Source organism: Rhinolophus sinicus, linkage group LG11 (assembly GCF_036562045.2).
Source record: "Rhinolophus sinicus isolate RSC01 linkage group LG11, ASM3656204v1, whole genome shotgun sequence".
NCBI classification, from domain to species: domain Eukaryota; kingdom Metazoa; phylum Chordata; class Mammalia; order Chiroptera; family Rhinolophidae; genus Rhinolophus; species Rhinolophus sinicus.
Window position 1 is genome coordinate 24,196,221 of NC_133760.1, and position 16,927 is coordinate 24,213,147.

The window sequence follows — 16,927 nt, forward strand, 5'->3', positions numbered from 1 at the left end:
AACATTCTAGCAGAATGCAGTTGTCCCAATTTGCCACTCAGGGAATGGAGAGTTTATAGGACTTAGAGGGAAGTAATGTGCTGAATGTCAGAGTCAGGTGTATAGTTGGTCTCTTTAAAACCTCATATGTGCTAGAACCTTACCCAAAGGGCCCACCATGGGCCAGCAGCATCAATACCACCTGGGAGTTGCTAGAAATGCTGAATCTCCAGCCCCAGCCCAGATCTACTGAACCCAAATCTGCATTTTTATAAAATCCCCAGGTGATTTATGTGTACATTCAATTTGTGAAACCCTGTCCTAGAAGACCATCATAGCAAGGCCTATTGCCTTAGAAATCACCCACCCCAGTGCTGGTATCTTAAAAATATTGGTTTTACCTATACTCTGTGAAGAATGTCTTAGGAAGACAACTCACAGTTTGAGAGAGAAAGTCCATGACAGTATTTGAAGCTCCGGAGTTTGTTAATAGTTTTCAAAATGTGAGTCCTTGTCAGCTGAGATTTACTGTCTATTTGAAGGGGAGAATCGCTGCCTGAGAGAACATACTGATCAATAATTCAAATTAAGAAATCCCATTTTTAACGCTCACATCGTACCAGAATGACGGCAGGGCCCAAGTTGTAATTATTACAAACTTCAGCCATTAGAGACTCCACTCTGATTCCTGTACCCAGGAAAAGAGAAAGATGAGAAAAACCACTCTGCTTCTCTTAAGAGATTGTGCTTCTTCGAGACATGACCAATGGTTTGTATTTTCCTGAAGGAATCTTTCATGGTGGGCTGTATCGTGTTTTGAAAGAGTATATACTGGTTCTCCGTTAATGAAGATAGAGACACGGGGTTAAGAGTAGAATCTGAAACTCACCAACACAACAAATTGGTTTTTGAAGATCCAAATACATCTAACATCCTAAATGTGATTTTGAGGTGTTCAACTCTCTTGGGCTGTGATTTGTTTTCTGAGAGGACTGTTCAAGAGAAAGTGTGCATCCAGAGCACCACGAGAAACAGGAGTTACATAGAAGGAAGAGCTTCCTCAGCACAAGGCAGAAATCAAAGTGTGGATAGCCCACGCGTGTCTCAGCTTTGGGAATGCCTCTATGCACGTAGTAGGTGGCCATGCCCTGCAGAAGGACATTCTCTCTGGAGACTGAAGGATGCAACTTATGACCTTCAGAGGCATTTACCAATTTTTCTGGGTTGTAGCTATGTGACAAAGCCAAACTATTTTGGAAATAAGATAAAAAGTATAAACCCATGGTTTGACATTTGTGGCACAAAAGATAGAGTACTGATTCCACTAACTTCAGTATCCTTTGCATTGGAAATGGAGATATCGTCCATGAGAGGAGAGTGCCCAGAGGTATCTTCTTCAAGTTCACTATTTCCAAATCTTCAATCCAGTTTGTCTTTTCTTGACTTATACTGTATAAGGAACCCACTGTACTGTTTCCCCATCTTTGTAGCATCTCATTTTAAAAATATGTATGCACAACTTGGCTCAACATACTTCATCCTTTTAATGGACTTGGAGGCAGATACCATAATTACCCCAATTTTACAGCTGAGAGAAATGGGACTCCGAGAAGCCAGGATACTTTCCTTAGCTTCTAAGAGTCAAGATTTGAACCCAAGCAGTGTAGCCCAGATTCAGTACTCTTAGCCACTAACCACTTTAAACCTCTCAGCTAACAGTATTGAGAACCAGGCACTGGCCTAAGTTTTTACACAGATAAGAATAGGATACACAAGTGCTAAAGGGATAGAGAGTGGAGCTGGGGAATGTTGGAGGCAGTCTTCGAAGAGTGGTCCGAGCCTGGATGGGCAGTGGCTGGAGCACCCCAGTATTTAATACCCTGTTGTGGTAATAGTGGAATACTATACATGTACCAGCCTTGTATATACATCATGAGAAATACTTTTGTCTGCAAGTAACAGAATGCCTGACTCCAGAGGCTCAAACAAATAATAATTTAGTTTTTCTCCTGTTGCATGAAATCTGGTAGCAGGAAGTTTCTGGCCTTAGTCTAATACAGTGGTTCTCAGCCAGGGATGAATTTGCCTCCGAGGGGGCATTTAGCAATGTCTGGATATATTTGGGGTTGTGACAATTGGGAGACACATTTTTGATTGTCACTAAATATTATCGGCATCTGCTTGGTAAAGGCCAAGGGTGCTGCTAATCGTCCCATGGGGGACAGGACAGCCCCTAAGCACAGAGAATTATCTGGCCCCAGATGTCCATAGTGCTGAGGCTGAAACATCTGCATCTAACAGTGAATGATCACAAGGCCCATCTCTCAGTGTTTCTCTTGGCCTTACCTCATAGCTCCAAAGGGGCTGCTGAATCACATCCTCATTTGAGACAGGAAGATGGGGGCTGGGGAAAAAAGGTGGCTGCCATAGCTGTGTCTTTCCGGTGAATCCGGAAAAGAAATGCCTTTCCAGAGCCCTGAGAAGACTGCCACTTCCAACTGACTGGCCAGAGCTGGACCCCATAAAGGATTGGGCACAGACAACAACTTGCACGGGGCTAGGTACATTCCTCCCCAGATAAACTCAGGGTCTGTTAGCAAGGCAGAAGAGTACTGGGCAGGCCACAGTTAGTGTGCGCCATATCAGGCCGATATTTTGAACTGATGTTCTTCACAAATGCCTTTTCTAGAGGCCATAAAAAGTGCAGTGATTCCACCCTCTTTACTGGTATTAAACTAAGCAGCCCCCTGAGTCTGCCAGCGCCTCTCTTTAAAGGGCTAGCCTCATCTGCCCAAAAGCAAATGTTTTTAAGGCTTCTTTTCCCATTGATAAATTGCCTGAGCAGAGACAGATTGAATTATTTATCGGAACTCTGGAAATTAGGATGGGCTATTCTCACTGCGGCCGTGGTCCAATTTTAGAAAATGTATTTGTGGAGCAATAAATAACAATATTAATCCTAGACTCCTTTTATTGCTGTTTGATTCATCCGTTCAACAGCTATACAGAGGGCTCTGGTTATGAGTGCTTAGCTTAGGTATAACAGTATGGACATGGTAAAAGTTCTAGAGTATAAGCTCAAGACAAGGAATCAAGTCATTCTTGACCATGTGAAGCGATAGAGCCTAGCTCACTGAATGGCTCATGAATTTCAGTATGTTTACTAAACGAATGAAGGCATGCAGTGTTATCTTCATGGGGACTGTATTTTAGTTTGGGGGTGGCAGTGGATATTGAAAGTAAGCAGGCTATTATAATACCTCACAGAAGTGTCAGATCCTCTGAGGTGGTCTCCTGATCCATCTTTGGGGGAATCAGGGAAGACTTTTGGAAGGAAAGACAGTCTAAGCTGAAACCTAAAAGAGGGAGGGGAGTAACCTCAGTGGATCTGTGTTGCACCCCTACTCAGCCACTCACCCCAGGGTACCTCCTCCTTTATCCGCATGATATTTGGGGAACATACGTATAATTCTATAAAAAAGATAAACAACTCAGTATAAGATTCATAAAATCCTTTCAAGTCCTAACAACTTGTGAGTCTCTCTCTGATTTAAGTTCCATATTTCTGGCTCGAATAAACATCAAGATGTCTTTTCTTCTTGAGACCTCACCTCATACCAGAGACTGAGGAGGCAAAGGAAATGCTGGCCCCCTCAGACGGCCCTCCGAGTGTCTGCAGAGGCTGGCTGCCTCTGTGGGTAGCTCAGGGGCATGTTTGGCTGCCAGCAAATGTGCTTCCATTTTGTTCACGTCCCCATTTCCCACCTCAGCCTTCCCAGCCTCCTCCTTGGGCCTCCCATTACCCAGGAAGCTTCTCCTTGTTGCCAGCGAAGGTCAGAGACAGCCACAACTTCTTGTACAAAGCTCCCTCCGGGGGTGCTTTTAGGATGTCCTGGGTTGGAAAAGCTCCTCTAAGGCCTCCATGTGGGAAGGAGTCGTAATTCTCTCCATATTGAGAAAGACCATACCCCGTGTGAGGAAGACTCCATTGCCAGGGATGGATTCACTAAGTGAATGGACTCATGACGGCCTAGAGAAGAACTGCTTGCCTGTCTGCACTGCTGCCAGCAGGCTTCTGACACTGCGTCCACTTACTTTGAACCTATCTGTCTGCCGCTTGCTCTTATTTGGTGAACTCTTTTGTTCATGCATTCATTCAACGGATATTAACTGAGCACCTCTGATGTACTTGGTGAACACAACGGTCAACAAGATAAACACAGCAATCCCTGTCCTGATGAACGTTATACGAGGGAAGGGAAGACATTTAGTTAAATACGCGATTGTAATCACGTGCCACGAGAAATAGAGAAGGGCGCTCAGATGGCCTTGTGCTGTGGAGACGCTTAGCAAGGGCTCTGGCACATGCAGCAAGTCAGAATGGGCTCCACAAGATGTAAGGTGGCAGCCGAGGATAGTAAAATAATGACAAAGACCGTGCCTCATTTGTCTTACATCTCCAGGGCCCAGTGGGATGCCTGCAGCAACCACCACCACAAAAATGTGTGTTAACTGGAAAAAATGAGGGACTGTACCGCTGAGGTATCTTCCAGGTCCTGCGCCCCAGTCCACCCCACTGGCTCGCTGGTTCATTCAGCCCTCTCCATTCCCCTCTCTTCCACAACAGCCCCCCAACGGGCCCCTCACCTCCACTACTGGCCTGCGTACACGCCCCACCCTCCGCTCTGATGATCGTCTTCAATCACGAAGAGAGTCACTTAATGCCCCTGCACAAATCCTTCCATGCTGCTGCACGGCTCACCGGGTACACCCCACACCCTCTACCCTCCCTTGTTGAGGCCGCTATTTCCATAATAAAAATCTTCTCATGGATTCCTGAACTTGCCACACTCTTTCATTCTATTGCACCTTTGAACCTGTTGTTCTCTGCCCCCGTGCCCTCTCTGTTTTTCCTCACCTGGTGAACCCTAGCATGCTTGCGGAGCCCATACGCAGAACTCCACCGTGGTTGTTTTTTCCAGCTAACCTAGTCACAGGTAGGCTCCTTACAATTGTATCATGATTGTTGATGAGCCTTGCATCTCCAGTAGACTGTGGGGCCTTCCTCAAGAACGTGGATGTTATTTTATTCATGTTTGTTTCCCTGGCACTGTGCCTGAAATACAGCCGGGATTCAATAAATGTTTCTAAAAGGAATAGAGCATTTCCACTGCTTTCCAGAAATATTCGCGACAAGACACAAAACGAATAGCCTTTTTGTTTTCTAAAAGTGATAGCTACCATTACAGGCAAACCTTATAGCTGTTTATTAAATACTGACAATTTGTTTTATGAGCAGCAGCATAACAACTGCATTTGGCTTTTGTTTCTACTCTGTGTACTTTTCTTCAGAATAGTGTCTGTGCCAGGGTCTCTTGCCGAGAGAAGATCTTCCAGGGACCTTTGAGGAACACCAAGATAAATGGATACATTTCAAGAGCATCTTTTAGACATTCTTTTCCAAAAGGGCATCTGTAATAGACAGCTTTCTCCAAAGGCTGTATACTCCAACCGTCTGCTGGGAGACAGAAGTAGGAACGAAACAGATTTCTCCCTTAAGAAGAGGAAATAAGCCAGCCAGCTCCACCTTTACAGGATGAATTGGACATAGCCCCAGAGGAGCGATCACCTGCCCCCCATGTATTGGGGTATTTTCTTTTCTTTTTTTTTAAATTAAAGTTAATTGGGGTGACAATTGTTAGTAAAGTTACATAGGTTTAATTAGTCATCAAGAAATGGAAAGTATGTATAGTAGTGCATGTAGTTATCGTTGTGATCACTTTACCAGGTCTATTCATCATCACTACTTGTATCTTCCACGAGTGCTTACTGTCAGGCAGAAAGCTCTACTGAACTTGAAGTTTACAATAGCCACAGGACATTAAGCAGTGTCATCTCAGTAGACACCATCCCATTCATCAAGTTAATGTTAGGGTTCCATGAACAGGACGTTCGGGGGTTAGTGAATCTTTTGGAGCATGTGGTGACTCAACAAAAAAGTATTTGATAATTTATATAATTGACCATGCATGACACATATTTGCCCAAAGTTCCCAACAAGGCAGCCAGAGGTGGTTGTGTTTCTGATTGTAACCCCCCTCTGGCTTCATCAGTGTCATCTGCAAACAGGAGTGTTGCCTCTTTCCGTGATTCAAAAGGATTTCAACATGTTTTCCAATGAAATTGGAAAGACGGAAGTAGGCCTCTTTGATGTTACCGAGCCAAATTTTTCCTTGTTATACATTGCCTCTCCTTACAGAGACTCAAATGCGTAAACTCTTAAAGAGAATCTTGAACACTGGAGTGAGTGATCGTTTCCATCAAATTCCAAGGATTCACCCAGTCCAACTGTGCGGGTGATGATGTTAATAATATATCTTTTAAAAGTTGCAAGCATGAATTATTTGCAACACAAGTTTGATGATAATAGCACGTATCATACATTAGTTCTGGGAGCTGAATAATGCAGGGCTCATGCAGCGCAGTTCGATAGAATTTGGATTTCTCCAAATCATTTTCCCTTTGTTCTCTCACCGTAAAAAGACCTACGAGGTTAGTCCCACTGTGACAGCAAGCAAGCTTAGACACCGTGCTTGATGAAGAAGAAACAGCAATGCCTCCTCATTTCAGCAGTAGCCCTCTGTGTCCAAGGACACACCACCCCAGAACCCCAGACAACAGTTAGTAATTAATTGATGAGAGTCTGTTTGTGTGTTTCCCAGACACATTGCTAGAACGTGTGCTCCAGGTGTTGCATGGGCAGGAAAAGTTCAAGTGAAAAGGAAGACATTCGATGACATCCTCTGTTGCCCAGACAGTTGCAAATATAAAGTGCACCAGGATAATGAAGCTGAGAGAGCTTCCTTCGTAAGGCACATCTGGAGTTCCCTCAGATGATCAGGGTTTTCCTGCCCTCGACTTTTCACTCTTCTTTCCCACCTTCCCAATTTGTGTCTGTATTATCTTACTCTCGATCTCTATTAATAGACTATTCTTCCAGACGCTCATCAGATTTTCTCACTGCTAATTGCCCAGCACCTAGAATAATGACGGATGCATAGGAAGCACTCAGTACATACTTGCTGAATGACCTGAATATATATTTGGGATGGATGAAAGCCCTGTCAGATGACAACATGTGTGTCCCCACTTCTGCATGTCCTGATTCTGGTGACATATATTTCCTCAAAGAGGCTGGCACTGTAGTCTTATCTGAGCTCTGACACCAGGCTCTCCAGTCCCCTGGCTCATCCATAGCTTGGCCACCTTTGGCTACGGGACCCTTTGCTTCTCTAATCGTCTATGGCCTGATGAGTGAGACACATGGCATCAAATGGCAACTTTTGCACAAGGACCAGTCTCAGGTAATTTCTGTACAAGCATGACAAGCATTTAAATATTCTGGACACTTCATCAGTACTCCAACAAATATGTATTAATCATCTGTTTTGTGCTCTGCACTGTATAATGGTTTATAGATACCAACAGAACAAGTGCTTAAAAGATGGCTCCTAAGCAAGAAGGAAGGATTAGAAAGGGGGACAGGACATTTTATTTGGGGGGGGATGGATATGCTTGCCTTGCCTTCATTGTCATGGTTTCATAGGTGTGTACAAATGTCAAGACATAAAACTGTACACTTTAAATATATGCAGTTTATTGCACATCAATTATATCTCAATAAAACTGTTAAAGTAAAAAGATGGCTTCCAAAATGGTGAGGCAATTTTTTCCAAGGCTTGGCCATTCGTTGGAATTTCTAGTTGGGACAGACATTTTTATACCTCTCGCTTCACAGGGTCTGAAAGTTGGAGGAGAAAGATCTTCATCTGAAGTGATTATAACTGGGTCTAAAGAATGGGCCAAATTAAACAGATGCTATTTAATGGGGAACGATGTGAAACTTCTTTGTGGCTCAAAAGCTAATGACACAAGTATGGGATTTGGGAGAAACAGCTTCATAGGAAAATACATAGAAGAGATAAAGGATGTTTAATTGACAATAAATTCAACAGTGCACTGTGATAGCCAAAACCAAAAAGAGAGAAAGATTTTAGGATGTAGTCTCCAGAAGAAGGGAAGAGATTGTTCTGTTCTCCTCTTTCATTCTTTGCTCAGCTAGAATATCATGTTTGTTTCTGGTGGATCACACATTAATAGGGACACTTGGGTAGCATTTAAAAATGTCTAACCCAAAGAACACCTTCAATGACTTGCCAACTACTAGGAGAATAAAACTTGGCAGGTGCCAGGCATTCTGTAAAACATACATCACATGCTTTAAATCTTTAGGTCTGTAAAGCAGGCCTCTATGGGGATGTGAGTTCACTATGTTTGCCACATTGCTCTGACTCTCCACCTTGGAGAAACATGGTGGATCACACTTTAAAATCAGGCATAGCCATGGAACTTTCTTTGGCCCGTAAGTGTGAGTGCCAATGATGCATGTAATTTTGCAGTGGAAGCACGTATCATCACAGACCCATCAGTAGGGTTGATGAGTAAAACAACATAGGTCAGTACCTGCCCCTGACCAGACCACAATGAGCATGAATCAAACTGAGACCTTACTTATTTAAAGTTACTGAGATTTAGGAGCGATTTGTTACTGCAGCAACACAAAGTTCACTCTGACTGATACAGGCAGTGTCTTCATATTTCAAATGAGGAAGGAATTTGCTTAAAATCCTATCCCCAGTCAGTGGTGAAGCTGTGATGTGAGTTCTGATGATCTGGCTCCAAATCGCATGTACTTCATCACTCTGAGGGGCAAAGGGTTTAAATCTAATTTGTAACTCTTTGGGCAGAAGGAGCAAAACTAAAAGTTAGAAGAGATCCAATTTCTGGCTCGGTATCAGAGATCACAACCACAGTCACCTGACAATCGAAGGGGCTGCTTGGGAGGTTTTTATTTCCTCATCTCTGACAGTGTGGAAGCAGAAGCTGGTCAACTTCTTTTCCAGGATGTGATGGTGAGAAGACGAGCACTGAAAAGGTGTTTGGACTAAAAGATTTATTCGTTTCCTCCCAGCCCTGATAGCCTAGGAGATTGGACCTTTGAAAGGGTAAATATGCCCAGAGGTCATTTCATAAAGATGTGTTGACTGCAGTAAAGCATTCTCAATGAGAGAGAGAGAGAGACAGAGACAGAGAGAGAGAGAGAGAGAGAGAGAGAGAGAGAGAGAGAGAGAGAGAGAGAGACAGAGAGAGAGAGACAGAGACAGATAGAGACAGAGAGATAGACAGAGAGAGAGAGAGAGAGATCTTTTTCAGCATCTAGGTAACTGATAAATTAAGTCAATGCTGATAACCCAAATACTGTACAGAGGTTCAGCAAAATCTAGTGGAGTCCCCAAATTTTAATTGCAGGAAGTGATTTATCTGCTATAGGTAGTAATGCTGCCTAGAGCCTCAGGTCAATCAATCTTTATTCTCTAATATTCCCCCAAAGCAAAATACATTGTTATTGTTCTATTTTGTCCATGCCCCCCCCCCCAATCCCCATCCTGTGCCAGGTAATAAATCCAATGTTTTGTTGTGACCCACAATTCTCTCTGCATCTTACATTCCACCTTCCTTTGGTGGGACACTAAGACCTGTGCTCCCCCAGCCTGAAAATCTCAGCCACATAAATCATAAAGCAAGGAGATTTTTATGCAAAATAAAGCACTTTCCATGCTTTTTCCCTTGCAATGATTACATGATTTTCCCCTGAAACTGAACAATATATGTTTCATAAATAGATCCCTCTCTCTGTAAGCAAACCTTGGAAATGGATTATTTGTTTGGTTTGCATTTTTGTCTTTCAGTGTTGCAGCTCCCAGAAGCCAGGTCTCACAGGCGCATTGCAAAGGCGGGAATGGGAAGGGCTGAGAGGAATCAAGGAGCTTGTCCTTTTCACTGGGACTTGCCCCCTGCAAGTGGCCCATTGCCTGTTAGAACTTAGATCACAGGATACTCAGAACGCCTTGAAGAGGGTCGATTTCTAATCCCAGAGGGTGTGGTTCTCTAATTATTAGTGACGAACGAAAAAAAAATAGTAGAAAAAAATGATGTGTTTTAACATCTGAAAGTTCGTAGCCTTTCTAAGCAGATATTTATTTTTAGTAACCGCATGTCTCTTCTGTAAAAAAAAACAAAGTTCAATATTTGAGAGAAGTCACCGTTCTCTGCCGAGGGTACCAAACTATGGGATGTCAGCAGCATTCTTTACAGGGTGATGCATGTTAGAGCCACAGTCAGCTGGAAAAAAAAGCGAGAGAGAGAGAACGGCGATCACTTTGAAAGAAAGGGCACATTTCATACCAGGGTTCTAAAAGGCATTTAGTCTCCATTCCACAAAGAACACCTGCTACATGGAACGCCTCCTGCCATAGAAACCAGGATGGAACTGGGGTTTCCTGGCTCTCTGACTTAGCATGTCCAGTGGCTAAATGAGACCCAGGGCTCCCCACCCAGCTTCTTGAAAGAGACCAAGTCATTTGATCCCAGGACAAAGGGGCCTCGTCAGAGTGGACACAGCCCAGCAGGGAAATCCTGGCATCACGCAAAATAGAAACAACCTCATTATTCTGGAATGTGAGGGGCTTAAGCAAAAGCAGAGTTGAAATGTGCCTTTGTACCTTCCCTAAATCTGAGCAAAGCCGATGAATTTTCAAGTATCTCTGAGAATATGATAAATGATTTCATCACCCTGTAGTACGTGAAACATTTGATGCAAATTATAGATTTGTCCATTTCAAATTAGCCTCTGTCTCTTAGGAAGGTAATATAAGTACAGAACAGGGGGCTTTGGTGTCCGACTGTCTGAGCTCCGATTTCCTTCTTCTATTTGTTACCTATAAAATGACTTTGCACAAGTCCTTCTTTGAACCTTGGTTTACTCATCTGTAAAATGGGATAAGAATGGATTATTGTCAGAGTCTGTACAATTCTTAGCACAGAGTAAGTAATACTATATTCATGAACACACCACCATCATCATTATAAGGAAATACTCTCTAGATATTTCGACTGGATACCCTATTACCACTGTGGTGACCCTAATATGAAAATTTATGCACATTCAAAAGTGCAAAGATCCTAGACATTGTAATAAAAAGTGCCCAAATATTGAAAGCCTTAGTTTTCTACATTTGAATCCATCAGCGTGTGTGTTGAAACTGAGTCTCAGTTTCTACAGTAACAAAATGTTAATTATAATGCTGGCATCAGGTAGGGTGTAAAACAAGTGGGACCACCTACGTCAGTGCGGAATCCAAACCTTGGCATCCAGCTTGCTTAGCGTGGTAGTGTCACTCTTCCCAGCCTTGTCATGACCTCATGGCCAGGTCTTGTGGCTTGACAAGCCTCTAAAAGTATGGGGAGGGACTCCAAGAGCAGTACATGCCACCTGGTTGTTCCTGATAAGGGGTCCTACCCTGATATCTGTTGTCTCTGCCCTCATAACTCTTCATGTCATGCTGCAGCCACCTCTGACCACAGCACTTAGGCCTCTCGCTTCTCGCCTCCTGGTCTAGAAGCTTTGAGGAGCAGCTAAACCATCTATGCCTCTTTCTCACCCTCCACGTACAGAATGCAAGCCATGTGTATGCACAGGAATCATTCATTAGGTGCTGACTGAACAACTGAATAATAGAACACGGCCCTCCCCTATCATTTAACATAGCGAGAGGCATTTTATTTGCTGATTTAATATCCTGTCTTTCTAGGAAGCACCTATATGCTGGCTTTAGTTGGTGTCATACCCACAGGCTCAACACAGGGCCTGGCACACTCTGGAGGCTTCATAAATGTTTGTTGTGTGAATGAATGAAGGAATGAATAAATGAGTAACCTACAGAGTGGCTCAATGAATATTTAAAGTTTCTGGCTAAATAAAACATTTGCCACCTGATGACTTGGGTAAATCGGGGTATATGCATCAGCTCATTAAGTATATGGCAAAGAATCAGTCATTGAACGTGTCTCTTTACAGAATATGATTTGGGGGCTGTAATAAACCCAGAATTATGCATGCATGAAATAAAACCTTGGTTGTAGGCTTTCCGTAATGACTCCATACATCTAAGTTCCATCCTGATTTGAAGACCCTTTTCTTTAAAGTCTCTTTCCTTCATTCCCCATCTCCCTACCTCATCCCTCCTCCAATACAGACCTGTACATACCAGCATCCTTTTTTGTCATTTTTTTCTCCAAAAAAAAAGCAAAAAAAAAGCAAGCATTAAATGGTGTGTGGTTCATTTCATAGACACAATTCAGGCTTTATAGAAATAAACATCAGGACATTACCAAATGTTTGGTAAGGGTGTGAATGGAACGCTCTTAGGTTGATGGTGAAAATATAAAACCGTAAAGCTACTTTGGAAATCTGTTTACAGTTTTTTGGTTTTCATTTGATTGTTTGGGTTTTTGTTTTGTTTTGTTTTTTGTGTCTTTAACTAAAACTAAGCGCACACCTACCCTATAACTCAGGAATCCTATCCCTAGGAATATTACCCATTAAAAATGGTTGCATATGTCCAAAATGACGTACACGAGAATGTTTCTAGATGGTTGATTCATTTTAGTCAAAAGGTAAATAAATGTGGTTTTTCTATACAGTGGAATATTATATAGCAGTTAAAAAAACTATTGGTACAACAGTACTGCCTATTGGAAATTAGTCTGGAAGCATCTCACATATATTTTGTTGAGTGAAAGAAATCAGACACAAAAGAGTGCATTCTATATAATTCCACTTACAGAAACTTGAAAAACAGGCAAAACTAATCAAAGATGAGATGGAAGAGTGACTAGTGGATGGGGGGAAGAAGACTAAAGTGAGAAGGAGTACAGAGGGGCTTTCTGGAGAGCAGGAAATGCTTTCTATCTTGTTCTAGGTGGTGGGTACATAGGTAACCAGGTATATCATCAAGCTGTAAGATGAGTCCACTTCACATGCATTGCTGTAGGTACATCACTCCTCATTTAAAAACAATGTAATGGCGACAAATGTCAGGATTCTCTAACTGTACCAAGACCACTTGACTTGTTTCCTCATTAGCACAATCTTCTGACTATTTCTTTTTACATATCAATGACTAGCTTTGGATGGTTTCCTAGGTGTTATACTGATAAAGTCAGTTCAACTCCTCTGATGCTTGTAACATAGACCTCTTAACTCACAAGACAGTTGCTAGAGAGGGGTGGTCAGCTTGAACGCAGTGGCTATGTGAGCTGGATTCACATTCCAGCTTTGCTGGGTACTAGCTGTGTGACCCTGGACACGTTATCTTAACATCTTTGAATCTCAGTCCTATTTGTCTAGGAAGTGGGAATAACATCGGTCTAACCCCACAGGGATTACATGAGAAAATATATGTGAGGGTGGTTAGCTTGGCGCTTGGCACAGAGCACAGGGTGACAAGTCATAGTATTAATAGCTTCAGACACAGTGGTTGTAGAAGTATGAAGAGCCATGGCAAAGGCATAATAGTGTAATGGTGTCACACTGGCCTGTCCAGACCACAGCCCAGATTGTCGGGGTTTGAGCTGAAGGCATCACAGGAAGGGGATATGAGTGCTGGGAGAGATAATGACACTGGTCATGTCACGTCAGAATGGAAAGCTCCGAGTATGGCTTGGAAAAAGGAGAATGCGGCCTGTAAGACATTGGCTCCTGGCTCTGGAACACCCCATACTTAAGGCAGGACATGTATCCATGTTCCTGGTGTCACCAAAACCCCAAGTGAAGCCAGATGTGCCAGGCCCCAGTCTGCGCCCCAGCCTGTGGTTCAATGGGCACACAGATCGCATAACTCTCTGTAATGGTTCCCACTCAGTGGCTCGCCACGGGACAGTGTGGGATTACAGTGTAAAAAAAGAAACCAGGGGTTCAACCTGGTGGAATCTGTGTCTGGTTAGATCATTTACGTTCATAATTACTTTCCGTCACCACACTGGAACGTGTCTGGTTGTTCATAATGGGAAAAGTGATTTGCTCTGGCGTCCACATGGAGAAGGCCGTGTGACTCACCGGTCCAGGCCCAGCTTGGGGAACGCAGTGTGGCTGAGTCCCTGCTTGGGCTGATTCAGTCAGAGATGCTGCCACTCTTCCTGGCAAAGACTTTAACATTCAGAGGCAAGAAGGACCATGAACCCAATCGAGACATAAAGATAGGTTGATAATTCTCCCAGCAAGTTATTCATTGTCAATAGCAATGGCAGCTGTCATTGTCAATGGCAACATAGTACTACGTGCTAAGCACTCTATGTACCATGTGTCACTGTGACCTAACAACTACTCTATCTAGTCACAATCATCCCCATTTTCAAGATGATGAAATGGAGGGTTATAAGTGTGAAGTCAAGCTTATAAATGACAGAGCCAGAAATCAAATTCTTTCATGCCAGCCTTCCAAATCTTGGTTTCCCAAGGGAAACCTGGTAGACTATTTGAGAGTCTGAATTTCAATTGGCTAGGATGAGACTCTGAATGCACGATCTCCTCAAGAATGACCAGAATATTTTCCCCAAAGGACCTGTATCTGGATCAGGCCAGTTATCCCAACTCTGTTTGCCAACTCCCAATCCCCAACCCAAAGATCACATCCCTTTGGGAAGGATTGTATGTTCATGGTGGCCCCTTACTTTTTCTAAGGAAGTTGACCACATGCAGAGCAATCCTCAGAAAAACTTGGGAGTCTGAATAACTCAGCTTTTTTAGGTTAAATCTCACATATACTTTTATTCCTAAAAAGATCCCAAGATGAAAGGAAGAGATGTGAAAACTTATATTGGGTCTGCCAAAATGCAAACACACATCCCAACTCACTGAAGTGCCATATTGGTTGGAGCTTGATGACAGAGGCCAATAAGTAAAAGGAACTACTATTGACTATCATGCTTAGCACATAGGATGTATTCAATAAACTACAGGAATTGTTTTTATTATTATTCTATAAAATGTGAGTATTAGTTCTCATCTCCTATGAGCTGAAGGAATTCTTACAAAGATTCAGCTTCTAATCAAGACTCTAACCTCCAAGAGAGTCCCACATGCCCCTGTTTTTCATGGAGGGGAGATTCCACCATTGCCCATGAGCTGCTAGTTCTCCTGGATCAAGGTGAAGCCCACTTGTCCCATGAAATCTTGGGGGTGGTGTGTCTTCCAATCACAGAATGGAATCAAGCCCTTGGTAATAGTGTGGAATACCAGAAAAAGACCAACGCACAAGCATTTGCTTAAGAGAAATGAACACTTCTCCTGTGATGGAGTTTGTTTCTGCTTGCCCACGTAGTGACTGCCAGGAGCCATTGTGCTAGGCGGATACAGGGGTGTTCTCCACCCAACCATCTCCAGGTGAGCCAGCAGTACACAAATTCTTTGTATAGAGCACTGTGGTTGCCTAGGGTTGTGACGACTGTGCATTGGGAGGCACTTGATGTAGAACAAATGGCAAGCATGGGTGTGTTACAGTCACATTTCCAGATTTACATCTGCTTAGAATATTTTTAGCTCAACACATTTCTTGTCACTGAAACTGAGAGGGAGCTGTCACATATAATTCAAGATAGGGCCAGGCTTGACTCTGTTTCCTATTTTCCAGCGGCCAAAAGCCCATACTTCAGGACTCATTTGGGTGATTATGGAAAAGACGAAGTCATTGCAGATTTCGTCACCGAGAAGCCCTGCCATGTCTTGTAAGTGATTTGATATTTACATAGATCAGGCTTCAAAAATAATGAACTCCCAGGAAATATGAAGTGGACACACCTCCCGAAGTCACGGAGAACAAAATGCTTAATGTAAGGGAAGGGCCTAAGGTAGTATTTCTCACAGCATGTTCTGTGGAAGCCCAAATCTGGCTACCTTCCATGAAAAGAGGCTTGTGTTATCAAATAATGGATGCATATTATTGCCCCATTTTAGAAGTTCCCAAAGTACATCAGCAAACAAAAGGTTCTAAAGTCCAGCAGTCATGCAACCGTCATCTCAGGGTTTCCTCAAAGGTCTTTGCTCGTGGAATTTTTTTTTTTTCAAGGAGTACCTATTACCTGTAATGACTTCTTGGAAACAATCAGCTGCCAATGAAACAGCTTCCGTTGTTGCAGAGGCCTGGGAAAACATTTCCTCTCAATCTGCAAGTCCTCAGAGATGGCTCCCAAATAAAAGTCCTGCTAAATAGGTTCTGGTCAGTGATAATTATTTCATACTGATCAGATTTTCAGAGAAGGAGCTGAGAGGCTGGAGTAAAATCACCTTAAAAAATACAAGCGATGTCCTGGACATTTTTGTCATTGCCATTTGTCTTAGTCCACTCAGGCTGCTATAACAAAAATACCGCAGACTGGATGGCTTATACAACATGCATGACTCACAATCCTGGAGGCTGGAAAGTCCAAGATCAAGGCACCGGCAGATGCAGTGTCTGGTGAGGACCTGCTTGCTGCTGCATAGACAGCCATCTTCCCCCTGGGTCCTCACATGGCAGAAGGGGCTAAGGAACTCTCTGGGGTCTCTTTTAAATGGGCTCCCATTCATGAAGTCTCCACTCTTACGACCTAATCACCTCCCATAGGCCCCACCTCCTAATACCATCACCTTGAGGATTAGGCTTCAACATATGAATTTTGGGGGACACACACATTCAGTGTATAACACCATCTGAGCTACTATATCAGAAACTAAGTCAGAACTCTGGGGAAGAGACCACTCTGACCTTAGTAAAGTCCTATGCGGGACCTTGGTTACTGACCTGAGTTCTGGAGTCATTAGCATAAAGTCTAGGTCCCTCTTCCCTTAGTAACAGTGATGGGATTTTCGGCAACGTTTTTTACTTCCTCCAACCTCATGCTCTTGACCTTAAACATGGGGATACGATAATCATAACAATAACATCTGCCTGTGTGCATCTCCTGAGGATAAAATGAGACTATAGATTCCCTGGGCCTGTTTTAAGCATTC